Below are 21653 nucleotides of genomic sequence, written 5' to 3'. Positions count from 1 at the left end.
AAGTCCTCAGACCATGTAGGAAGAAGTTGGCACAGAAACTGGAATAAAAGACAAAAGTTTATTAACCTCATGAGGTGGTACTACAGTTCAAACAGCACCCTAGGGTAATGTCTGAAGTAGCACACTGAACTGAGAGAGCATGGTCCTTTTATACCCACGCAGGGGCTAAAAGGAGATGGTACAATTATGGAAACAAGACTTGTATACATGTAAGGTCATGTGGAAAATGCACAGTCGACAGGTAGGAGGAGCTAACAGTTTCCAAGGACTAACAGCTGCAGACCTTACTGAGCATGTGCAAAAGTAAGAGATGCTAAATATAACTTGTCACTAGGCAGATTTCAAGAGCAGTTAACAGAAAGGTAGGACAGAGCACATGGTGAGCACATGGCAGCATGTAGCAGAGAAAATGGCTGCCATGAATACAAAATGGATTCCGCAAAATGTTCATAATAGTTACTAAAGACAAGATGTCTTCTGCTAATGCTTAATCTAATCACTGCTAAATTACAACAGGGCGGTGTTGAAGTAACTAAAACCTGCTAAAACTCTGGGAGGCGAGGGTCTCCCAACTGAATCTCATCAAAAATATGGAGAAGAGATTGTAGAAAAATTGTTAGAGGTCTATCACAAAGCACTTCAATGGAGACAATTGCCCTCCAGCAGGTGCAAGGCCCTAGTGGTTTTACTATTGAAGCCCAGCAAAGACCCGGAGATTGCGTCATCTTACCACCCAAGTTCACTTTTAAATGTAGATATTAAAATATTGAGTGGTGTACTGGCAGCACAGTTGCTCCCACATTTAACCTCATTGATTCAAATGGATCAATGTTCGTTTATACCACAGAGAAGCAAAATGCACAGTCTTCACAGGTGGTTTCAAAATCCTTCATGCCCCACACCTATAAGAGGGTCACTATGCTTTGTTCCTCTTGGACATCGAGCAGGTGTTTGACTCCGTTGACTGGAAGTACTGATGGCCCATCCTGGCGAAAATGGGACTTGGTCCCAGATATATAGCAAATTGTTATATATTGACCCGGGTGCCAGGGTACGGACGGGTGGTATTGTGTCTTAAAAATTTGCACTGTACAGGGGTACCCATCAAGGTTGCCCCTTGTCCCCCTTACTGTTCACCCTGACTAAGAAACCGGTGTCAGCTTCGCTGCACATGAGCAGGGACTGTGGGGAACTGCAGTAGTAGGCACCATGCATGTGGTGTCCCTGTACGTTGATGATGCCCTAATATATATGGCCTACCCGGTGATCCTCGGTCCTCGTGATGCTGCATGTGTTGCATACCTTCAGAGATGTGTCTGGTGTCTTTGTTAATGTTCACAAATCTTAACTGTTGTTCATTGGTAGCTTAGCGGGGTTGTGGATGGAGTCACTTCCAGTGCTGGGACTCCTGTGGGGTGGGGAGGCTGTGAGATATCTTGAGGTCTGGATCACCCACACAAACAAAAATGTCTTAATCTTAACATTGGCAGAGTGCTGAATGGAGTATCACTGATGGGTAAACAGTCATTGCTAAAATAGTGGTGCTTCTCAGATGTGAATACACACTACAAAGCACAATGTATGAGATACCCCAGAAATATTTTGTGGCGATTGATAGCTTGTTTACGTAATTGCTGTGGATCCATTAACAGAAATGCATAGGGCTCTCTATGCTCAAACAAACCTGGGAGAGGGAAGGACTTAAACGCCCCAATGTGGCGTTTTACTACTTTTCAGCTTATTTACAACGCGTGGGCCAGTGGCTCGACGAAGATGACAACTGGGAAACAAATATCCTAAAAGGCTCCTATACAGACTTGCCACTTCCAGATCTGCTATTCGCAACTCCCGGATACCTGCGAAGACTTCACATCTGGATGCTGAAACAGTACAAGGACCTATGTTAAGAAAGTAGGCAACAATAAACTCACATTCAATTCGGAGATGTTAAAGTACCAATTGAGAGGCAAGTGAAGATATTAGAGGTAATTTTCGACCAATGACCTTCTGCAGAGGAGTACAGTTATATTGTAAAAATAAAATGTAGATATTATTGTAGCTGCCGGGTTTGGGAATGGGAAGTTATGAGTCATATGATGCGCATCATATGCGCAAGATATGCCACTCTGGGTGCTACAACCATGTGCGAGAATACCTGAGGTGATATCTGTGCAACATTGGAGAGTTGGCAGCTGCATAATCCTGGAAGATTTATATCTCAGTGGTCAATTTATCACATGGGTTGATGCAGGAGAATAATTTACATTAGGTCCCAGGCAATAACTGCAATATGTTAAGATAGCGGTGACAGCACAAGAGATAGGGCCTTGTTTCCCTGAGGAACCAATGCCCTCACAGATGTTGGCTGGGCTGCTCACATTGGGTGGGGTACGCAGACTGATCTCACATCTTTACCGCACACTGAGAGAAGACCTGCAAAAAAACAGGCCCAAGGCACAGGAAAAATAGGAACACACACTGGGTGTCACTCACCACCCGAGAATGAGAACAGGTTCATGAAGGGGCCCGCACAGTGAATTCTAATGCACACTTTAAGCTGATACAGTATAACTTTACACACCAGGCATACCTTGCACCTACTACCGTACAGAAAATATATGCCACTTGCTCATCTCGATGTGTTCAATGTGATTATCCTGCAGCAGACATTGTGTATGTGGTGTGGCAGTGTTCTGTGATTGTGCCATACTGGACAATAGTGTTGGAGACTTTAAATAAGGTGATTTGATGGGAGGTACCACGTTCTCTACAAATGGTACTGCTGAGACTAATCTGGACCCCAGTGAAAAAGAAACTCAGACACTAGTTCCTTCTGTTAAGTCTGCTGTTGGAGAAAAGGCACATCACCATTAAATGGATGAGTGTACAACCCCCCAGCTATGCTGATCAACTTAGAGATATGTTTGAATGGGCAATAGGAGAGGTAATTAAAATGAAGCATGTAATGAAAGATGATCGATTGGAAGATGATTTAGCTGCCTGGGCACTGATGGTGACAGAGCCACGAGATGGGCAAAGGGCAGGAGTGGCTGAGGAGGGCCTTGAGGGAGGAATGAGTGCAGGATTCTAAGTGGAATGAATAATGTTGGAGAGATAATACATGATTGCCACATCCAGATTATTCATTCACCTGGACTGCAAACCAATGGCCACACATTCTTGGATTGCTCACACACCACTCAGTTGATGTCCCAGTTGTTTCTTCATGAGTAATAAGATTACAACACGAAAATGAATCCTGCAACAATTAAGCAGCATGAGGGAATGAGGGGTAAATATGGATTTGTTCATTGTTTAAGTATTGTGGTAACTATTGCTTGTAGTGTATAGTGGATCAATGGAGTTTTGATGTGGAATATTGCTCCTATGAAGCCAAAAAAGAAACTCTCACACGATCACCAAATTAAAAATAGAGCATAAATAAAATGATAAAAAATACTGTGATCCCAAAAGACTTTCATAGAAAAAATGGCAGTCTGGCAGCATTGCTATATGCTAAAAGCCATAGGGAGCCTACCCCTAGGGTGAAAAACTATTTATCTGGGAGAGTGACGCGTGCCCCTCTAACTGACCCATTAGAGGCCCCGGGAAGCCGTCCCACAGAGACTTTTTTTTTGGTGATGGGGTGGGTTACCAGGTGCCAAAATCAGCCCAGGGAGGGGGTCTGCATGCCCCCCCCCCATTGAATGTAATGCTGATCCCTAGGGGATAGGGTCCCCAAACTGAAATAGGCCCAGAGAGGGGGCTGTCTACCCTCTGCCCCTTTCAAAAAGGCCCTGGAAGAGGGGGCATGTGCCAACTACCCTTTAATTTTAATGAGTGGCAGTGGGGGATGAGGTTCCCAGGGCCAGGCCATATTGGCAATCACCCACTGTGCATGGGCAAATGCTGTGTGCAGTATGGGATTGGCTCCATGGGGAGTGTTGGCTGCAGTCAACCTCCCACCACACACGGCAGGGAGTTGCTTTCAAGTATGGTAATTCATTATTACTTATCATTGTTAAAAAAAAATCTAGCAATTCACTGAAAAAAACAAGTATTGTTAAAGTTAGGTGTAATAAAAATGTGTGTTTTTGATTGCTCCCTAGATAGTCACTGAAAAAAACATAGGTTAAAGTAACATTAGAGTTAGGTGAATCTCAGTGTCAACGGTAATGTTTTGAACTAAAAAAACACAAAAATTCACCAATTATAGTTAGCATCACTAACTATAACTACTTCCTCAGCCATGCACTGCTTATGTCCTCACATATGACATCACTCATGGCTTGTTCTATGACCTCATTTATGACATCACTAATGACATCTCAAATGACTTCATTGATGACATCACTGATGACACCACTAACCATAAAAAATATAAACATTTCAATAGCAAAAAACAAAAAATATGTTAATTAATTTATGCACTAAATAAAATGTTAACTTTTTTTTTTTAAACCACACATTTACTAAAACACTATAAACATAAAAAATATTTTAAAATAAAAACAATTAGTATAAAATGTATTAATTAAGGCTAAATAATGATTAACCATTAGCATGAAACCTATTAGTGTCTAAGAATATTTAATATACTATTCCCAACACAATAGTAGGTAGGGAAAGTGTTGGACTTCGGAGGGGTTAAAATAAATATTCCTATTCCACTCACTGAAACAGTAGAGAAAGTGTTGGACATCGGAAGTGTGAAATTTACTATTCTCCCTCAGGTCTCAACAACAGTAGGGACAGTGTTGAATTTTGGAGGGGTTAAATGTACTGTTCCCATGCAAAACAATTTGGGTTAAATGTACTGCTACCGTTCCAAACAATTTAACAGTAGATAAAGCATTGGATTGTGGGTACAATTTACTATCTCCACTCAAGTCTGTGCATTCGAAGGGAAATCACTGGATTTCTGAAGAGAGAAATTCCCTGTTTCCACTCTAGTCAGTGTAACAGTAGAGAAAGTGTTAGTCTTTGGAGGGGTAAAATTTACTATTCCCTCTCCAGTCTGAGTAACAGTAGAGAAAGCATTGAATTTTGGAGAGGTAAACTTTACTATTCCCACTCCAATCTCTGCAACAGTATGGAAAGCATTGAATTTCAGGGGGGGGGGGTGAAATTTACTATTCTGACAACAAACAGTGCAACAATAGGGAATTGCTGAACTACAAAGAGGTGAATTTTACTATTCCTACTTCAGTCTAAGGAAGAGTAGGGAACATACTTCAGTTCAAATACATTACGTATATTAGTAATCACATGATAGCAGAAAAAATATTTGTCAACATAATACATATATTACCTACTGGGAGTCACCAGAAGGTAGTTATAGTTAGGACATAAATTCCATAGAAAAAGTGTTTTTTGGCATACCTATATCTTTGGCACTTTTTAAAAGTGCCTTTTATGGTCTTGTTTTACATGGAAAGTTCCAGAATGATCCGTCAAGTGGGGGCCGAGAAAAAAGGGGGGGTGGACATGAAAGTATGTTTCCTAGTAAATTCCTATAGATTCTTTGGACACGCCTGCAGGCCAAACTGCTGGACGAAATAACACCAAATGTCGTAAAAAAGGTAGCTTTTGGTTTGCAGATCATGGTTTTTGTTATATGGCAAAATTCTGTTCTGTAGTTTTCAAGATAATAAAGGGATAACATTGTATACCTAAGCCGCGGATTCATGGAGATCGCCTGTTGAGATCTGATTGGCTGCCTATAGTTAAACAAAAAGTGTGGGCAACCATTTTGGCACTTGGACAGAAAAAAGGGGAGGGTGTGTGTATTCACAGTGAAATCCATGACTGGAGCCAATGATCCATCAAGAATTTGAAAAGAAAGTGTGCAGAGCACTGCACTTATAGTTTAATTAGCCCCCAGGTGGGCAAGGTCCTGACACCCCGAGGACTTATTGAAGGTCCTGACACCCCCGACCACAACCTCCCTGGGGCTACATTTTATTATATGTGGGGTACTGCAATGAACCTCCTGGCCCTGGGGACGACCACCTCCCTGGGGCAGCAACATAACACATACCAGGGGCTGTGCAGACCCCCGGGGCCCAGGGACCACCACTCGACCTGGGGCTGAAACAAATTATGTAGGCAGGGCGCATGGAATCTCATGGGCCCTAGGGACCACCACCTCCCCAGAGTCACAATACCTAAATAAAAGGGGGGGGGGGGGCTGTCTGGCCCCACTAGATCCCAGGGAGCACCAAATCCCTGGGGCTGCAATTAAAATATGATGGTGGGCCGTGCAGACCCCCTGGTCCCCGGGGACTACCACCTCTCCTGAGGCCAATAACTTTATCACAAATATATAAAAATATATGAGTGGGCCCATGCGGCCCCCCTACTTGGCCATATATGGCCCTGGGGATCGCCATCCCCCAGGGCCAGCTCCTGCTACCTCTCGAGGTGCCCACCCTCAGAAAGTAGCTATTTTCTTTTGCTCAGCGGGAGCTGTGACAGGGCCCTCCAAGCAAAAGCAAACACTCTGCTTCTAGCAAGCCAGAGCTTTAAAAGTGGTCCCACTTACTGAAAGTGGAGATTTCATCTCTTGGCCTGCCCTTAGACATGAAGTCTACATGACATTATAGCTCTTGCACACAGAAAGCTGCTATTTCCACTGCATTCAGGAGCAATGCTGACTCCCTCAGGAGGCAAGGAGGTGGCTGGGACTGTGGGGGCTTGGAGGCACCCCCCACAACCCCATACATCTTTAGTGGGTGCCCTAGGTGGGGACAGGGCACACTTGAAGACCTGGCCGGGCCTCAGGGGCCCCCACTTAATTTTTTTGTTGTAGCCCCAGGGAGGTGGTTGTCCCGGGGGCCCGGAAAGTCTGTGCACCTCCTGTTTTTCTAATCTTAAAGCCCCAGGAACATGAAGGTCCCCGGGGCCCAGGGAGGTCTGCACGCCCCCCTCTAACAATTGCTATTATGTTGCACTGGGGAAGTGGTTGTCCCCATGGGCTCGAGGGTCCATGCACCTACCCATATACTTATTTAATGTTCTTCTGTGAAGATGGTGGTTCTAGGGACCCTGCGGGGTCTGCATGCCCCCACTAACTTTTTTTTATTAAGTTGCCCTGGGGAGGTAGTGGAATTATGGTTACAGAGTAAAACTGAAAAACAACTGATATTCTCCCAGAGGACTATCCATAACTCGTACACATACAAACACTGACTTGCACAACAAATGTAATGTTTAAAACCTCACTATGGCCCTCATTATGACATTGTCAGAAAGTGCTGTTTACCGCCATGCTGACTGCCGCCAACATGCCACGACCGCAGTGGTATACTGCTACGTGTATTATGACCCACACATAGAAATCAGCCACTATACACACACACACACACACAAGTCATCCACACCAAAGGTCAGTGATAAAATGGCAGTACCAAAACCCACACCATTACGCCAACAGAAATACGCCCACAGCATTATGACCCATGAATCACCGCAGCGGACATTCAACCGCGGTAAACCATTGGCGGTACATACCGCCGCGCTCAAAAGGCACACCCATTAACAAAACAACATGACATTGGACAATTCAAACTACACACACCTGACACACATACACACACCACAACCAATCACTCACACCACATTAAACACACACACACACTACCCACAACCCTTTACGACAAAAAAAAAATTGACAACTGATAGAGAGAGACACCAAGAGCACCCACAGAACCAGAGCCACATAACACCATCACCCATACACCATCTACGCACCTTATAGCACACACCTCAACACATCACCCCACACACCCTCACACTCACCACTCACACTACACCTATGGCACCAAAAAGACACCCCAGGTTCTCAGAGGAGGAGCTAAGGGTCATGGTGGAAGAAATCATCTGGGTAGAGCCACAGCTATTCAGATCACAGGTGCAGCAGACGTCCATTGCTAGGAAGATGGAGCTATGGTGGCGAGTCGTGGTCAGGGCCAACGCCGTGGGGCAGCACCCCAGAACAAGTGATGACATCAGGAAGAGGTGAAACGACCTACAGGGGAAGGTGTGTTCCATGGTTGCAAGATACCAGATAGTTGTTCAGAGGACTGGTGGTGGACCCCCATCTCCTCCCCCACAACTAACAACATGGGAGGAGCAAATCTTGGCAATACTGCATCCTGAGAGCCTGGCAGGAGTAGCAGAAGGACTGGACTCTGGTAAGTCAAATCTTTACTACTTTCACCACCGCCCTACTTGCATGCCATCACAAACTCCTACCCCTACCCTCACCCCATCACTCCACCACCTCACATATACTCCACCATCACAACCCACCCATCCCAATACCAAGCCCTGCATGCAACACCAATGCATGGACACCACCCACAGGCCTGCATGGACCCCCATCACCACAGCATGCACACTAGTGACAATCACTTAGCCAACCAAATCTCAATGCACACAAGCCAAAGCTACCTGGGTAATAACAACCATAGAGGGTAACATACCCATGCACAAGATGTCACATGCAGTAACAATAACGCTGCATTTATATCTCCACACAGGACCCCAACACAACGTCACTGGAGAGGAGGTGCCAGCAACATCTAGTCCCCCAGAGTGATGACAGCAGCTCTGCAACACCTGGATCATGATGACCAACTTGGCCCATCAGCAACCTCTGGACAGTCGGTGACCCAGCCACAGTCCCATACCACCACAGAGCCTCCCCTCTCAGGAAACACCACCACAGCACCCACCCAGCGGGCCCATCCCTCTGTCCCCAGGACACATCAATCAGCAGTGTCTCCACCACTACAGGGACCCCAGGCAACCCCACAAACACAGGATGATCAGGGACCTGGGGTCAGTGGCAGTGGGCACACAGTTCAGGGTACAGAGGCACAGAACAACAGGAAAGCTGGGAGAACTCCTGTGCGACAGGGGGAGGACAGGCCCAGGGAACCGACTGTCTACGAGGCACTCACCAACATCCTGGGAGCATACCACCATTCCCTGGTAACCATGGGCCAGATACTGGCCAAGTTGCAGGAGGCCCAGCGGCTGCAGGAGGGACAATACCTGGGGATCAGGGAGGACCTGAGGGCCATCCACACCACCCTGGTCACCATTGCAGGGGTGCTGGCAGACATGGCCAACACCATGAGGGAGGCAGTGGCACACCACCGGGCCCCTGACACTGGCCATACCGATGAACAGCCTTCCACCACCGCTGCTGTTAGTGGACAGGAGGCCCCCCACAGGAACAACAGGCCACCAGCACCCCCCACGCAGAAGGAGAACCACCCAGCAAATGGTCCCTGCGATCCAGGCAGAAACCAGAGGCTATTGCCAAGACCCCCACCAGGAAATAAGACTCTTCTGATTGTCACCCTTGTGTCCCACTCTGTCACCCTATCCACCTTGAACTGCCATTGCTCTCCTTCCTATGCCCCCTTGGACAATGCACCTGTGATACAAATAGACTGGACTCTATCCTGGACTTTCCTCCACCATCAACACAGCCCATTACACTACCCCTTCCACTGCTTGGCACTTAAATAAACACCCTTGGAACTAATACAAGTATGGAGTCTGTCAATTGATCGAAATATATATTCGTTTAACAAGCTGTTAACATTGCAAATGTACAGTTATAGATACATAGGTATGACCTGTAGTGGGCAGCAGTAAACACATAGAAATAGGAAAATCAGGCTGCCATGTACAATGACAAACACAAAGCAGCAATGGAAGGTGAAGTTACAGTGTCTTACCTGTGTGTCACTGGAAGTACTGTTGATTTATGGTTGATCTGTTGTTCACATCCTCTTCCTCTACTTTTCGTCACTGTCCACAGGCTCCAGCACTGCCACATGACCATCTCCAGCCTCATCCTCCTGCAGAAAAGGCACCTGGGGTTTCAAGGCCAGGTTGTGCAACATGCAACGATGATCTGGCACACCTTCTTGGATGAGTAGCACAGGGATCCAACTGTCAGATGGAGGCACCGAAATCTGGCCTTCAGGAGGCCAAAGGTGCGCTCAATGATCCTCCTTGTTCGCCCATGTGACTCATTGTAACGTTCCTCTGCCCTTGTCCTGCATTCCTCACTGGGATCAGTAGCCATGAGAGGTTGGGGTAACCAGAGTCACCTGTAAATATCGAGGGATACCTGTTAGCCAGGCACTCACCCTTAGGGTCAACCCCGCACCCACATACTAACAGACACTGGGTGGGGATCATGGGCTCACCTATTAGCCACACCCTGTGCCTCTGCAGTTGAGACATCACATATGGAATGCTGCTATTCCTCAAAATAAAGGAATCATGCACAGACACAGGATACTTTGCACTGACATGGGAGATGTATTGGTCTGCCAGGCACACTATCTGCACATTCCGAGAGTGAAAACTCTTTTGATTTCTGTACACCTGTTCATTTCTCCAGGGGGGAAAAGGCAATATGTGTACCATCAATAGCACCAATGATGTTGGGGATATGTCCCATTGCGTAGAAATCAGCCTTCACTGAGGCCAAATCCTCCACCTGGGGGAAAACGATGTAGCTGCGCATGTGTTTCATGAGGGCAGACAACACTCTGGTCAGCACGTTTGAGAACATAGGCTGTGACATCCCTGCTGCCATGGCCACTATCGCTTGGAAGGACCCACTTGCCAAGAAATGGAGCACTGACAGGACCTGCACCAGTGGGGTGGCGGATAGCTGAAATCAGGTCTGGCTCCAATTGGGCACACAGCTCATGGATTGTGGCCCTATCAAGTCTGTAGGTTAGGATAATGTGCCTGTCCTCCATTGTTGGCATGTCCACCAGGGCACCAGGGGTCTGTACATGGTTGTATGTCTCTATCTCCTATTCATCCTCAGCGGTTGAACTCTAGGGTGAAAAACAGTGATCAGATGTTCATATTTAAACATATCCTCAGATTAATATGCCTTGCATTTTTTTACAGAAACAGTATGTGAACATGTAGGTCCGTTGATGTGCCCATGTCTGCTGTGACGCAGTTAGGTGCCATGGCCTGTTCCTCCCTGAAATGGCGGCCGCCTGACCTGTGTGGAGGGACAAGTGGAAATGAGCTCATTCCGCTGACGTTGTGCGCCGTTGCGGGAGGAGGTTGACGACCGCTGTGCAACACATCAGAGGTTATCATTGGGGCCTAAGGGTTCCAGTAGCCAATGGTGATGTAGGCTGGCAGTGACGGTACGCACCACCGCGGATGTGACTGCCATTTTCTATCTGTTCACTCACTTGCTACCTGACCATCAACAGGAGAAGACCTACACTGCAGGTGCTGCTGTGACCTGTGTCTGGAAGTGACCATAGCTTGAGTGTCTGGGGGAAGGGCCCCTGCCTTCACTTCCGAGGAATTGGAGAGACTAGTGGATAGGTTCTTACCCCAGTACCCTTTACTTTATGGTCCTCCAGACAAACAGGTGAGTACATTGTGCGCACGATGCATGGGGCATGAATGTATGGAGTGCTGTGTGTGTAAGCCTCATGTGGGGGGGTGCTGAGGGATCCTGGCCAGAGTGCAGTATATTTGTTGGGCAATGTCTGTACGTAAGGGGTTGGGAGGTATATGGTGGGCCATGAGTGTAACAGTCCGGACGGTATGACTAATACCTTTTCTTATGTATCTTTTTTCTGCAGGTCAGCGCCCATCAGAAAAAGGGTATTTGGCGTGCCATTGCCAAGGAGGTGCGGATCCTGGGGGTCTTTGACAGGCAGCGCACCCACTGTCACAAACGGTGGGAGGACCTGCGCCTCTGGGCAAGGAAGACGGCAGAGGCCCAGCTGGGGATGGCCTCCCAACGAGGAAGGGGTGACCGTCGTACCCTGACCCCCCCTGATGTTCCGCATCCTGGCTGTGGCCTAACTGGAGTTGGATGGGCGCTTGAAGGCATCACAGCATCCACAAGGGGGTGAGTACAGATTCAGCATCATGAAGGTGCGGGCGTTGAGGTGTAACCTGGATGGGGGATGTTGGTCTGTGGGTGCCCCTAGGCCAGGACGAACATGGCAGGGTACGTTCCATGATGGGCAGGCTCAGATGCACTTCAACCCCATTAATGCTATTGGGCATCTACTACTGGGCAGGGTCCTGTGGGTTTCAGGTGTGCGGCTAATAGCGTTAGGCATTGTATCCCATAGCCTGGTGACTAACATTGTAACTGGTATTGCATGGCCTAGTGCATAGGGCTGTTGCCTGTGAGTTGTGTATGCCAACGGTGGTGTTGTTGCTGGCATTGACCAAGTGTATCTTCGGTCTCTTCCCCACCCTTTATGTTTTGTCGCCCTGTCCTTGTGTGCATTAGCATCATCTGGCAGAGGAGCTGAGGCACCAGCGACAGAGGGAGCTGCATCCCACATGGGCCTGGAGGCTGAATCCACCGACGGTGAGGGCACCAGTGGGAAGGAGGGCGAGGGGAGCACCACGACAGAGACAGTAGGGGACAGTTCTGACAGCAACACCTTCTCCGATGGAAGCTCCCTGGCGGTGGCGAACACCTCTGTGGCCACCCCAACTACAGATACAGCCACCACCCCGTATCAGCACCGCCCTCTCAGCAGCCCCTCAGCGTGTTTCCCATGCCCGCTCACCCAAGAGGGTGGGCATCTCCTTCGCCCCAGGCACCTCAGGGCCTGCCCCAGTCAGCCCTGCTGCTCTGAGTGAGGAGGCTATTGACCTCCTGAGATCCCTCACTGTTGGGCAGTCAACCATTCTAAATGCCATCCAGGGTGTCAAGAGGCATTTGCAACAAACAAATGCATACCTGGAGGGCATTCATTCTGGCGTGGCGGCCCAACAGAGAGCATTTCAGGCTCTGGCCTCAGCACTGATGGCAGCCATTGTCCCTCTGTCCAGCCTCCCCCCTCCAACTTCCACTACCCAGACTCAATCCTCTCTACCTCACCCTATCACAAGCACACCTTCAGACCAGCATGCACACACATCAACACACAAAAGTGGCTCAGGAAAACATAAGCAACACACATCATCACACAGGCACTCACACAAGCACCATCCCCATGCACACATACCAGAATCCACTGCCTCCACTGTGTTCCCCTCCTCCTCTTCCTCCACCTCCCTCCCAGTATTGTCAGCCACTGCCTCCATCACCAGCACGCCCATCACAACACACCCCTCACGAGCAATCACCACCCACAACCATTCACACGTCCCCTGTGTCCTCTCCCAGTGTGTCTGTGAGCCTTCCTCCCAAAGTACACAAACGCAGGCACACACCCACTCAACAGCCATCCACCTCACAACAGCCTCAATCCCATGCACCTTCACCCAAACTCAGCAGACGTACACCTCCTACAACCACTACCTCTTGCTCCACTCCCACACCCCCTCCATCTACCTGTCCCAGTGTGTCACAAAAACTTTTCCTAGCTAACGTTGACCTCTTCCCTACACCTCCCCCCGTCCTTCCCCTAGGGCCAGGATGTCTAAATCCCAGTCCAGCACCTCAGCCACCACATCAGCATCCGCTGTGTTCCCTGCAAGTCCGGGAGGATCGAAGGGTGCACCCGTCAGGGCTGCCAGTGTGCCACCTACAGATGGTAAGGACCACCCGATTCCGGCACCTGTCAAGGTTAAGAAGAGTCCAGCATGCAACAGGGAAAAGTCACACCACCCACCCAGCAAGGCCTCATCCAAACACAAAGAGGACAATGCCAAGGCCCCAGCAGCGACTACCAAGGTGGGAAAGGGACACGAAAGCAAGGGCAAGTCACCTCAGGGCATGACGCCTCATGGTGATGGGCTGGTGACCACCATTTCCCCAGACAGGCCAGCAACCTGTACCACGGTCTGCACCGCCCCACCGACCGCCATCTGCACAACCCCCTGCACCGCCGCTGCCACAATGTCAGTCACCAGCATCCTCCACAGTGATCAGCAGTCCAAGGCTGCCGGAGACGGTCTGGTGTCTCCCTCTACTACTACAGACACCTGCACCAGGGGCAGCACCGGCAGCATTTCCACAGCAGCCACCGCCACAGCCACCACCACCTGCACCGCCATCTGCACCACCACGTGCCCAGCCAGTGCCACTACATCAGACATCAGCAGCATCCCCAGTGGGCAGCCATCCAAGGCTGCAGGTAACATCCTGGACCATGCACACACCACATGAGGCACCACCACCAGCACTGGCACTACCAGCAGTTTGCAGCCTAAGTCGCCGCAGGATGGAGTGTGGCTCTGCCTACATGGAGTATCATGCTACCTGTTCCCTGCACATCTCGTAGCTCAGACACCCAGGTGAGGGTATGGGAACTGCCACACCCCATGTGCAGCATCACTGGGCACAATGCCCCCTCCAGAACCAGTGGAGAGATGCATCCACTCACCTATTCCTTGGCAGGATGAAGCACACTGGGCCCAAAGCCTCCTTCAGAACCAGTGGAAGAAGGCATCCACTAGAAAGACTGGCTTTGCACTCCCCAGGAACAAGCAGTGGACAAAGCACCCACTTGAGAGACTGTGGCTTTGCACTCCCCAGGACCAAGCAGTAGGCAAACCACCAACTTGAGAGACTGTGGCTTTGCACTCCCCAGGACCAAGCAGTGGGCAAACCACCCACTAGAGAGACTGTGGCTTTGCACTCCCCAGGACCAAGCAGTGGGCACACCACCCATTAGAGAGACTGTGGCTTTGCACTCCCCAGGACCAGGCAGTGGGCATGGAGCCCCCTCGAGGAGCAGTGGCGTAATACCATCTTCCGGCTGAGGTGCCCCCCTCCCCTTCCTCCTGAGGTGTCTGTGTGCTTTCAACCTGATGCCCCTGCAGTGTTCTCTCCGTTTTGAGGCAGGTGTCATGTGTGGGCTTCGCCCATGATTTTTGGGACCACTGGTCCACGGACATTTACAGCGGACAGTGTACAGACTTCTGTACATAATGTAAATATTTGTATATGCTGATTTATTTTTATTCGATTGCTATATCTGAATGTTCCATAATATCACTTGTTAAACTCATTTCCTTTTGTCCTTGCGTTCTTCCAGGGGGTGACGGGGTGTATCTGTCATGTTGTTGGATGTGTTAGTGTGTATGGTGTTGTGGGTGAGGGTGGGGTGTGGGGTAGATACCCCACCCTTGTGGGTGAGGGTGGGGTGTTGCGTGCAGGGTGTGTGTGTGTGCAAATCTCTTTTACCTCCCCTGTGTGCTAGGTGCAGTAATCACCGTCGTCGTTGCGGCCGCCTTCTTTCTATTTCTTGGTGTATTAGTAGATACACCAACATGGGGAGGACCTGCAGTTCGGGCTTCATGGCGTCCTGGTTCTTTGTGGAGTGTTGGAAGGTGAGTGGTTCCCCTTCAGTGTACTGTTTCCGCCATGCTTTTGATGTCGTTGGTACCGCCCCGGAAAAGCTGGCGGATTGGCCTCTCATAATAGGGTGGGCCGTACATTGTCTTCCGCCTGTGTGTTGGCGTGACCACTGTGGTGTTTGTTTCTACCGCCCGGCGGTCGGAGTGTTTAAGTAGCTGTCTATGTTGGTGGTTTCCACCAAGGTCGTAATCCCATTTTTTTTACCGCCGGTATGTTGGCGGAGTTACCGCCGCTTTAACATCGACCGCCAGGGTTGTAATGAGGGCCTTTGTCTCAGTCTTGCTACCAAACTGGATGGGCTTGTTGCTTGTTTTGATTTTTGTTAGATGTAAGTGGTTGGAGAATGTCATGGTTGTAAAGATACATTATTCTTGCATTTATTAAATTTTTAATTCCTCCCTGGCTGCTGATGTTTGGACATCCATTTAAGCCAAGTAGATTAAACATCTACTCGTATTTTAGGCAAATTGTTAGACCTAACATTCATGGTGTGGTATTCCCCCAGGCCTATTGCCTGCACTCCTCTATTTGAGATGAACCTGGTATCTGCATCAGACCCTTACTCCATTGTGGTCAGTCCGTACATGTTACTTTAACCCTGTCCAAGGTGAATACACACATGTGAGTGACGCTTTGTGCTTTTTGTCAGCATTTTCGTCTAGAACTTCATAATTGAAGTTCTACCTATTGGATTCTTGAGATTTTAATGTCATTTTTGTTTAATAAATTCTACTTGATTTTTCTAAATTGGTTTGGGAACTGTCTTGTGTTTCACTTTATTACTGTCTGAGTGCTGCATAAATACTTTACACTTTGCCTCTAAATTAAGCCTGACTGCTTTGGTGCCAGGCTATCAAAGGGTTAAACACGTTTTTTTTTATTGATCTTTGTGGTTCACTCTCACAAGGATTGTGTTTATTACTTTGAGTGCGTCTCTCACACCTGTCAACAAATAACCCGAATTCTTACCCAAACTATTTTTAAAAAATGAATATCAAAATATGAATCCACTGCACTTATAGTTACTGACTGGAGACCCAGCATATTCATTGGCTTTATATGTGTATAAGATTAAGGGCCTGATTTAGATCTTGGCGGTAACACTCCTGCTGATTGTTTTCCCGACTGCTGCCTTGGCGATCTAACCGCTCAATTTAGATGTTGGGGGTCCCATAGACGAGAGACCATTTGAATCTTGCCGGCTCTGCTAGAAATCTCAGCCTGTGTCAACGCACGGGTTGAGCCACTGTTCCTGCCACTGTTCCTGCTAAGTGAATCATGATGTGCCTTTCAACCAAGGCATGTGTGACGGTGTTACCTCCACACCAGAGTTTACAAATTGGAAGGGAAATGATGCAAAACCCACCTTTTCTCCCATTTCCATTTCTGTTTTCAACTGGCCCCGACTGTACGAGACCTGCCGCTGCTCCTGCTACTGGACCAGGAAAGAAGCATGACCCCGTTGTCACTGGACTCAAAAGCAAGCATTACATATTGCATGTGTACACTATTTAGTCACCTAACATTTGTTCTGAACTAGTGCAGTAAAATACTTGTTGCAGTAATATTTTTTTTAAACAACTTGTGACATACATATGTCTGTAAGACATCTGTGTCAGACATCATTGTAGAGACACCTGAATACAACAGAAATCGATGATATACACAATTTTAATTTTAGTGCAAGTTTACAATATCAAATTAATGCTGTTAGGCCTGGCATCCTTGGCGTGGTCTCCCCCTGTGTTTTCTGCCTCTGCTTCCCATGTTTTAACTGTGTGCTGGACACTGTTTTTGCTGTTTTTGATACTCTGGGCACTTTACTACTGCTGACCAGTGCTAAAGTGCAAATGCTCCCTGTATAAAATGTATGTGTAATTGGCTAATTGGCTTTTCCATGATTGGCACATTTGATTTACTAGTAAGACCCTAGTAAAGTGCACTAGAGGTGCACAGGGCCTGTAAATCAAATGCTACTAGTGGGCCTGCAGTACTGGTTGTGCCACCCACATGAGTAGCCTGTAAACATATCTTAGACCTGCCACTGCAGTGTCTGTGTGTGAAGTCTTGCACAGCCAATTTGACCTGGCAAGTGAACCTACTTGCCAGGCCCAAACCTTCCCTTTTTATACGTGTAAGGCACCCCTAATGTAGGCCTTAGGTAGCCCGATGTCCGGGGTGCAGTGTATGTTAAAGGCGGGACATTTACAGATGTGTTTTACATGTCCTAGAGGTGAAATATTGCCAAATTAGATTTTCCCTGTTGCAAGACCTATCTCTCTCATAGGGTAACATGGGGGCTACCTTTAAATAACTAGTATAGTTTCTCTTTGGGACCAGATGTAAATGTGGAGTTTGGTGTCTCTGAACTCACAATTTAAAAATACATCTTTTGATAAAGTTGTTTTTTAATTGGCAGTTTGAAAATGTCACTTTTAGAAAGTGGGCATTTTCTTGCTTAAACCATTCTGTGACTCTACCTGCTTGTGTATTCCCTGTCTGGGTCAGACTGACAGTTGGGCTGTTTGTTAATCCCCTCTAGACAGTGACACAAAGGGAGCTGGGGTGTAGCCTGCATATCCTGATGGGACACTGAGCAAGAGTGGAGGGAGGAGTGATCACTTACACCTGAATGGGCTGTGCCTGCCCTTACACAATGCAGTCTCCAACCCCGTGATGTGAGTCTGGTGCCAGGCCTTGGCAAGTGTGGTAAATAATTTATATTACCTTATCTTGTTTCATAATTTTTCTAGTAATAGTTAAATGAGGAAGGAGACAGAGTCCGGGACGTGGAGTATAATCAAGGTTTATTTCAATAACTCGAGTTAAGGGAGAGCTCCTTCACCAAGCGGGTTAGGGAGTGGTCTGCCCAACATTGCGCAGCTTGCAGCTTTTATACATTTCTTGCACAATACAAGCGAATAGCAATAATTCTGTAATTTTCCATCAAGCAAACTTTAGAAAAACACTTCTATGTGCGTCAGTGGAAATACGTAAAAATAGCATGCAGACAGAGAAATGTCAAAGCTGGGGTGTAGAATAGAGTGCGAGGGAAAAAGAAAAAAATAACAGGTGTAACTGTGTTCCAACCACAGGTTGTTCCGTCGAAGCAACCTTTTTCTCTCAGCAACGGCAGAATCGGCTTAACCACAGCTACGTGGGCGGCTCTCAGGTGTGACCTTTTTCTCTCAGCAACGGCAGAATCGGCCTAACCACAGCTACGTGGGCGGCTCACATCCTGCCCAAAGCGTATCATGCGAGGCAGTTTGTCTCCAGCTGCACTCTCCAGAGTGTTAACAATAAGGTTTGTCAAGACATTCTCAAAATGGGTGCTTACTCTCAAAATGGATGCCTAGATGTCAAGGTACAGTGATTGCATGAGGGTGCGATATTTTACTTTTCCACATTCCCTCCTTGCACCAGAGTGCAATCACGGTCTTCTACCGGCAATTGAAGTAGATCCTGGCACTTTCCTCCTCCTGAGTATGTCTTCTAGGAGTGCACAGGGTAATACACAATCCACAGAGCGGTGGACCACATTGTATGCAAAGACAACACCCCATAAGTACTGCGAATATTATCCCGACTATGGACAGTAACTTCCAGCCCCAGGAGGATACCAACCCCCAAAACCATCCTGACCAGGTCCAGGTGCCTGGTTCCTGGTGTAATCCTGATGCTATTTTGTGTAATTTAGAAATAGCGTTATAGACTGAGGGGGCGTTATCGGGAATGAAAATGCAACAGCTCGACCCGATAATTTTACAGGCCCCACCCTTCTCTGCTAGTATGACGTCGAGAACAAGACGATTCTGGAGCGCTACCATTCTAATAGCGGATTGTTCCTGAGTCAAGTTCCCCAAAGCGGCTATAGTCTGATTCACAACTGCCTCTACTGTTCGAGTAAGTCTACGTATAAGCTTACTGTTCTGCACTGGTCCAATGAAGAAGAAAAAACCTCTATTAAAATCAGTATATTGTTCCGCAGCAGTTTCAGTTTGATCTATTCCGGATGTATCTATATACCTCTTGTACCTCCCTGCACTAATTCGATGATCCTTGTGGTACGTTGAAGAGGCAAGGAAAACAGGTGGCAATAAGAAGGATATATAACATCTTTCCCCCCAGTTGTAGGGAAGACGGACATAGGCAGACTGGCCGCAAATGAAATAGGTATGTCTGGTGGTCTGAAATGAGGACCGACCATGATCCGTAAATTTCACAGTAGAATTGCATTCGCTGTATCCTACAGAGATAGTGCCAGTCTTCTGGATGCACAAGTGTCCTTTTACTTTGAAAACGGATATGGTTATTGGCCCTCCTTCTCCTTGAGACCTGGACCTTTTCAGCTTAAAAGTCAAGTCATCCTGTCGGTATTCTTCTCTTTCGAATACCGTTCCATTAGCCTGTGGTAACCCTTCCTCATCAGGATAACAGACCGTTTGAAGGACAGTGTTTAGATTACCCCAGGGCCAGCCCTTTTGATCTGTTGGCATCTCAGTCCTGTTGTAAGCTGTGATCAGGGCTAACCAGGCCTCGCATGAGCCGTTATATGAGAATGGAAATGGTGTTAATGGCATTCCCCCTTCATCTTGGTGAGGGGGAATCTGTCCACATATCCAGCAATTAGTGGTATTAACCACTTGATGTGAGTAGTGTAATAGCTTCACAAAGGTGTTGTTCTGCATAGCTACTCTATGTGCCAACTCATGAGGTGGAAGATCGTGATGTGTGTGTTCTTGAGTGTCATTAAGGGGTGTCTGAACTCGTTTGCTTGGAGGAAAAACCACATACAGTATCCAACTCACACATGCTATTGCTGTCAACAAAAACATTAATATCAATACAAAAATATTTTTCCCAGTACATATTCTTCTCTTATATTTGTCCCTTAATCTCTTTTGTTCCATCCTTGTTTCTGTCACAAGCCTTGCCATTAGGCGTATCTCCCTTGAGCCCCTGCCGTTTCACCAACAAGAGGAGCTTGTTTGGACTTAAGTGACCTGGGCTCAGGAAGAAGACCTAAGTTTCGACTTGTATAACTGTTGGGGACTTTCTTCTGTGGGTAATGTCAATTGTTCGGAATGTTTTGGAATCAGGTGAGGCAAGGTGTCCTCTGCCCCTTCTTTCGAAAAGTATTTCTTACAGTGGCTGGCGTGTAACCAGCCCTTCCGTCCTTCGACTTTCACAGCTGTTCGGGTAACCAGTAGAACAAGCTTGGGTTCCTTCCACCTGGGCTCAAGAGGCGTCGCGCGATCAAAATTCCGGATGAGGACCCAGTCTCCCGGTCTGATCTGGAGTTCTTTGGGTTCGGTATTATCAGGAAATGCAGCTGCAACCTGTGAACGACAAGATTGAAGTGCAGACATCAAAGAAGCCAGATAATCTGTCAACACAGGTAGTTCAATGTCTGTTATAGCCTTAGCTCGCGGTGTCCCCCATATGTTAGGTGGTCTACCAAAAACTATCTCATAGGGAGCTAGTCCAGTCCTGGAATGGGGAACCATTCTCATGTAGAACAATGCTACGGGTAAAGCTGTTATCCAATCAACTTTCTTATCGGCACAAATTTTTGCCAATTTGTTTTTTAGCGTTTGGTTGTGTCGCTCGACTAAACCAGCTGCTTGTGGGTGGCGTACGCAGTGGAATTTCCACTGGTATCCCAGCAAGAGCGAAATTTTCTTCATTAATTCAGATGAGAATGGTTGGCCATTGTCAGAGTATATGACTCGAGGTAGACCAAACCTAGGAAAGTATTCCTTAATCAATTGTTTGGCAGTGGTGTTGGCAGTATAATCAGGTACGAGGTAGGCTTCTGTCCACCTTGTTAATGTACATACTACTACAAGGACATACTTGTATCCTCTGCATCTTTCCATTTGTATATAGTCCATTTGTATGACCTCAAAAGGATGTTCTGGAGGATGAAATCCTCCTGAGCCTACCGTCACACCCTTCCCGATGTTGTACTGGCAACATATCATGCATGTTTGGACCTTGTTTTTGGCTGCGGCTCTAAGGTGCTTATTGTCCCATATAGATCTTGTTGCATCTAGCATAGCCTTTTCTCCTAAATGGGCTGGCCCATGTATTGTTTCTATAATGATCTGTACCATGGCGTCCGGTAGATACCAGACTGCTTTGTGTGGCACCATCCATCCCTGGTCTGTCAAGATCCCTCCCTCCTTCGACAGCAAGTGCCCTAAGTAGGCCACTTGCTGTTGACAAAACTGTAACTTGTTTGGTGACACCTTATGACCATTTTCAGCAAGAAACGTTAATACAATTAACGAGGCTTGTACACATG

This window comes from Pleurodeles waltl, chromosome 4_2, assembly GCF_031143425.1.
Source record: "Pleurodeles waltl isolate 20211129_DDA chromosome 4_2, aPleWal1.hap1.20221129, whole genome shotgun sequence".
NCBI lineage: Eukaryota > Metazoa > Chordata > Amphibia > Caudata > Salamandridae > Pleurodeles > Pleurodeles waltl.
This window is presented reverse-complemented; position numbering follows the sequence as displayed.